The sequence below is a fragment of the Argentina silus genome (assembly GCF_951799395.1).
Source record: "Argentina silus genome assembly, chromosome: 3".
In the NCBI taxonomy this organism is placed as follows: Eukaryota; Metazoa; Chordata; class Actinopteri; order Argentiniformes; family Argentinidae; genus Argentina; species Argentina silus.
In genome coordinates, this window is record NC_139657.1 from 3044698 (window position 1) to 3051401 (window position 6704).

Consider the following 6704-nt stretch of genomic DNA (forward strand, 5'->3'; position numbering starts at 1 on the left):
CTCACCCACCCACGTGACCTGCAAAGCTTGATTGACACACAGAGTAGCCAATCGCAGCTGCTGACGGTGTTGTTAGGGGTGCAGTCACTGCACTTTTTATTGGGCTGCATTCTCCAGGACTGGCCCGTCGCCTAGAACCCAAACTGCCTTGGTAGCCTTTCTCCAGGTCTTGGATCACGGGGGATCCGACCATATCGGCTGATAAAGGGACTTTTCATCCGAGGGGGTGAATTGTCATGATGTCAACGTCATTATATCATATTCAAAATGTCGACAGACTGCATTGTAGTGTTTTTAGCTTATTTTGGTGAGAGACGATGACGTGAGTGGTTGGTTGTCATATTTCTCCTTTATGAATCTGCTGTGTCTCATCAAGAGACTTTCCGTGTGTTGGACAACATGTAACATATATATTTAGGTACAGTAATCAGACATTAAACAAAAATGAAATGCATAGGACAACTAGGCGATATGACGCATAGGATTGACTGCTTAGAAAAATACATCTGTTTTCTGTATAAGTTGTTCTCAATGTCAGTACAGCACATTATTTATTTTTCATATTTTAACCTGTTTTCATTATTGAACTGTTCTAAAAAAAAAAAAAAAGTTTAAAAAAAAAGAAGTTAAGAAGTATGTGGAGTGTTGCTCATGAGGAACAGTGTGTAACCCCTGAGTTGTTGAATTGTTGTTGATTTAGAAAGTGAAACAAAGTATTTTAAGATTAAACATTTCCTTTATTTGACCCATGACTTGGTAATTGCAGGATTTGAAGTAAAGGATCTATTGTAGTTGTATGACTCACAGTAGACTTCATGTTTACCCCAGGAGAGGCTGGTGGAGGTAGAAATCAGAGGATGGGCTCATTGTCATGCATGAAACTGAATGAGAAATGGTTAGGGTTATCCCGTCCTCCGATTCCTACCTCCACCAGCCTCCCCAGGTTTACACCGATGCATGGTTTTGACGATGATGAAGCTGTACATGTTTGCCTATAATTCAAAGATGTTTTAAAAACGAAACAAAAAACAAGCAGCTGAAATACCAAAACATGTTTTAACACAATAAAAGTGATTGTCAAGCAAAAGTATTTAGCCTCGGACTTCATTTAATGATATGACACTGCTTTGCTGTGAAGCACTTTGTGACATTTGTCTGTAAAAAGCGCTGTACAAATATTGTCCTCTGTGGCTCAGTTGGTAGAGCATGGCACTAACAACGCTTAGGTTGTGGGTTCGTTTCCTGCTGGGACCATGTATACTGAAATGTATGCACTCACTGCAATGTAAGTCGCTTTGGATAAAAGTGTCAGCTAAATGGCGTATATTACAAATAATCTTGATTGATTGAAAGGTGTTCTGTGTCATTGTATTCAATGACAATTTCCTTCAGCCCCTCCCCTTCGTGACCACTGATGTGACTGTGTATGTTTCCAGTAGCAACGGTATGGATTTCATCTTTCATTTTATATGGGAGCTGATGAGGGAAAGGAAATAAGGAATATAGTTGTCAGGAGAAGCAACACAGGTGTTTTGTTGTATTGATGTTTTCTGTCCCCTAGAGGGAGCCAGAGGCTCACGGATGATGCCTTAAGAGTTCCTCTACATTGGGGTGCTCTACTCTCAAGATCTGCTGTAGTGGACTGGGATACACAGGACACTGTGTGTCGTATGACTATCGTGTGACATGGTCAGGAATAACTCAATCCCTACGCATGAGAGAGAGGAGACAGACAAGACAGACAGACAGACAGAGAGAGAGACAACCTGAATCGAATACGAGTGTATTCATGTGTCACTATACATGCTTGTGTGTCTGTAGAAGACAAACGAGAGACACTTCAAACCAACGCTGACGGGACACGACGTCATTACCTCTAGTCCCACTATTGTCAAAGTGGGGTACGTGGATCCGTCTAGGGGGGTACGCGAAATAAATCTGTGATTTACCTTCCCAAACTTGTTGAATAGCCGACTGCAGTCTCAGTACCAAAAAAAAAATGCATGCACCCTATCCAACAGAATAATATTATCACAATGTCTAATATGTCAAGGATAATGTTCATAGAATATCAATTAGGCTACAAAATAACCAACAGGGGGTACATGACTGTTAAAAGTTTGGGAACCACTGCTCTAGTCCACAGTAAAGCACCATATTATCGGTGTTCATTTTAAACCAAGCTGGTAGGCTGGAGGTAGAAATCGGAGGACGGGCTCACTGTATTGCATTGTAATGCCCTGTAATGCTCATTGTGATGCTCATTGTGATGCTCATTGTAATGCATGGAACGGAATGTGGAATTGTATCACAAACACACGTGTTTGATACCATTCCTTAATCCGTTCCATGCATTATAATGAGCCCGTCCTCCGATATCTACCTCCACCAGCCTCCCCTGAAGTTCTCTGCTGATTTTATTGTATTGATCAACTATCTATGCAACTAGATTGAGTGATGCTGCTTTCATTGTATTGATTAATTATGTTATAGTTGTTTTTGTTTTTAATCTGCTCTTGTACTGTATTGTTCAGCACTTTGCTGACGTTTTGGTTGTTCTCGATTTTTAATCTGTTCCTTTTTCTTTCTTTTGCACAGTATTGTACAGCACTTTGAGCTGCATTCTTATGTATGAAAGGTACTATATAAATAAAAGCTTATTATTATTATTATTATTATAAGTTGACAAGACAAGATCACTCCCATCAGGAATCCGCTGTGTTCGATGACTCACCCTCCGCGTGAGGATGCAGTTACGGAACTATCAACATCCTTAATTTCTGACAAATTGAGAATCACTCTGTATGAGGTCGGTGTGAGAACAGGATCCTTCCTGCCCAGGGCAGTGTTGACTGGCCCAGGGGGAGCCGTCCCCTAGCAGGAGCCTGCCAGGCCACCAGGTGGCTGGGCTCAAGTGGACCACACCAAGGAGACAGTTCTGTCTGCAGGGCGTATTAATACACCCTCTGCCGGGCCTGTTCAGGAGGCATTTAGCTCGGGCCCAAATTAAAACGGAAGATGTTTAAAGGCATGGCGAGGTGACAGATTTCGCAGGAGGGCAGAGACAGGAAGTGATTACATGCGACAGCTTCCCTCAAGCTCCCCTTAATCACACAGACACACACACACTCATGTTCATGCACACACACACACTCGTGCTCATACACATAAACACACACACACACACACTCATGCTCATACAAACACACACACACACAAGCACACCCCCCCCCCCCACACACACACACACGCAAGCACCCCACACACACACACACACAAACAAACACACACACACACCTCCACAATGGTACACCCGCCCCCCATGTCACCCGGCCCTGGGCTTCCGCTGGTGGGCTAACGTTTCAAGGCCGCATTCCTGAGGTCCGCTCGCCCCCTCCTCAACTCTGGGAACCTGCAGTTTGGCTGCTTGGGGGGAAAAGGATCACTTTCAAAGGCAGGCCTTATTAAATCTTAAACGTTTTCTTTGAATATGTCTCTATCAAGAGGAATGGAATAAGTCTTCAAGATTCGTATCTGTTGATGTGAATTTGAATTGCAGTTGCACATTGAATTGAGTTGCAGTTGCAGATAACAGCCTTCGACCTATACAAGACAGATGGACGGACGGACACACGCACACACGCACACTCACTCATGCTCACACACTCATAAACACACGCACACACGCACACACACACACACACGCACACACACACACTCTGGCTGCATGACCGTCCGCTGCATACACAACAGGCTCCCAACCAATTGGCCCCTGGACAACAGCCTTTTAAATCGTATTTCTAATTGGCAAGCTGGAAAACCCATTCACTCTGGGCAGACACTGAAACTTAAAACCTTGACTTGCACTTTCTAAAAGTGGAGTGTGGGAGAGGGCTCCGGCCTCTGCTTGTCACCAGTCTGTCGGTACACAACCACCTAGAAAAGAGGGAAGCCAATATTGTCTATGTGTGCTGCTGCTGCTGCTGTTGCCCATTCTGTTTGCTACTCCTTATGATAATAATAATAATGAATTGCATTTATAAAAAGCACCTTTCGAGACACCCAGAAAGCACTCACATTGTAAAGGGGAGAGCCACACCACCAACGTGTGGCCTCCCGCAACTAGTTCCTCGTGCCTGTCCTCCGATTTCTACCTCCACCAGCCTCCCGGATATCAGAGTTGTTCAATCGTGCTAGCTGGGTTTGTGGGTTGGGTTTGGCAGCACCAGTCGGTTACATAAGGGTTGTGTTACGCTCCCAGCTAATTGAGTACATTGATTCAGGGAAGAGAAAAGAGAGACACTGTACCACTGCTGGACATTGTTCATGGTCGGACGACCTGTTTTTCCCAGGCTGAACCCTACAAGTACATTCTGTTCTCATGCTTGGGAAATAATGCTAAAGGGACACTTCACCAATTTTTAACATCACGTTCATTATCTCCAGCACCATGCTAGTGCTCACATATGTGAAAACAGCGATTTTCTACGTTCTGTAGTCAAAAAGGTGAGAGAGAAGGTCCTGAGGAAATTACCCCCTATGATGGCATTAGGTGTAAAAATGTGTTGAGTTCAATGATAAAAAAATAAAAAAATAAAAAATAAACTATAGCCTCAAACACACTCACCCTGGTTGGAAAATTGTAGTTTCTGAAAATAACGAAATACGTAGTTTTGTACCCCCAATGACATCATTGGGGGTAATTTCCTTAGGACCTTTTGTCTTATTTTTTAGAACTTAGAAAACGTAGAAAATCACTGTTTCACATATGTAGACACTGGTATGGTGCTGGGGTAACAAATGTGATGTTATAAATGGGTGACGTGTCCCTTTAAGACATAACTTTAATTATCACACAATCGTACAGACATGCTGTGCAATAACACGCTCAGTAAGATGTCGTCTGAGGCACGGATACACAGACAGATTCCGTACATAGAATACCTCGGGTTAAAAGGGAGCATGCACACACACACGCACACACACACACACACACGCACACACGCACGCACAAATAGATTAGATGGCCTCCTTAACAGGCCCCTTCTAAGAAGATCAGCCACTCAAACTGGAGGATAAAAAGGAGAAGCGTTACGGTGATGAAGATCACCGGGGTTTTCCTTGGCATGCCATCACGCCAGGTCTCAAATAGCTACCATCTCAGGGGACCTGCGTGGCATCTTACAAAGCCGGGTCACCGAGTGTTCACTTAAACTGGACTTATTTCACACACTGTGAGACGGGGGCTGTCGTACGAGGATATTCAGGACAAGATATCTGTTCCGAGAAGCACAAATCCTCACTGGAAGGAGGGCCTGCAGGAGTCTCAAGGAAGCAGTGAGCGTGGTCTGTAAGAGGAGAGCGTGAGGCTGGGTGATGTTGGCTGAGGTATGGTGTCCGTGGCCTGCACCTGTCTAGCTGGGCTGAAGGAGCGAGGCCGGGGGGCCCCTGGGTGGAGCTCAGCCAAGGGGCTGTAAGGTATGGGGGGGTTCGGGGTGGGGGGCTGAGGGGTGGGGGGCTGAGGGGGGCTGAGAATCTTCCCCCCCCCTGCATGCTCCGCCCCTATAAATAACCTTTATTAGGTTTAAGTGGAATTAGTGGAGACGCTGGTCGTCAGCATGGGAACGGATACAGTGACAGACTAGATGACAGGGGATGAGGGGGGCACGCACAGGTACGCACACACACACACACACACACACACACACACACTTGGACATGAGCAACCACACACACACACACACACACACACACACACTTGGACATGAGCAACCACACACACACACACACACACACACACACACCATAATCCTTAAAAAAAGCATTTATATTCTTCATCACATCAAGAGCAGCTGCAGTAAGAAAATGTAAACTTTATTGCAGTTTGTCGATTCTATTTCTCCGATTTACAGAAGAGAAAACAACATGTCATGGCACAGTCATTGATATATGTACATACAGCTGACCCTGGTATAACCCTGGTATAACCCTGGTGTAACCCTGGTATAACCCTGGTGTAACCCTGGTATAACCCTGGTGTAACCCTGGTGTAACCCTGGTATAACCCTGGTGTAACCCTGGTGTAACCCTGGTGTAACCCTGGTATAACCCTGGTATAACCCTGGTGTAACCCTGGTATAACCCTGGTGTAACCCTGGTATAACCCTGGTGTAACCCTGGTGTAACCCTGGTATAACCCTGGTGTAACCCTGGTATAACCCTGGTATAACCCTGGTGTAACCCTGGTATAACCCTGGTATAACCCTGGTGTAACCCTGGTATAACCCTGGTATAACCCTGTTATAACCCTGGTATAACCAGGGTATAACCCTGGTATAACCCTGGTATAACCCTGGTGTAACCCTGGTATAACCGGGGCACTGCCCTCCCAATAGAAAGACAGGCACAATAAAGCACAAGGGGATCACGTTCGCTCAGCTTGTGGTGGGTTTAAACATTAAAACCATTCTCTACGCAACTTCTCAAACTACAGTGCCATAGCCTTCATTAAAAACAGAAGCAGGAAAAAAACAGAAAGAAAAAAAAAAAAAATCTCTTAAAGAGTACCATTGGGCGATCAACCACAGTTTTGTACATCGTACATTCAGTTCTAAGAGATTAAGACGTTGGCGTGTTCGCAAAACACGCTGAGTCGCTAAGACATCATGTGATTGGATAAGCTACTGTAGCCCTGAGTGTTCTGT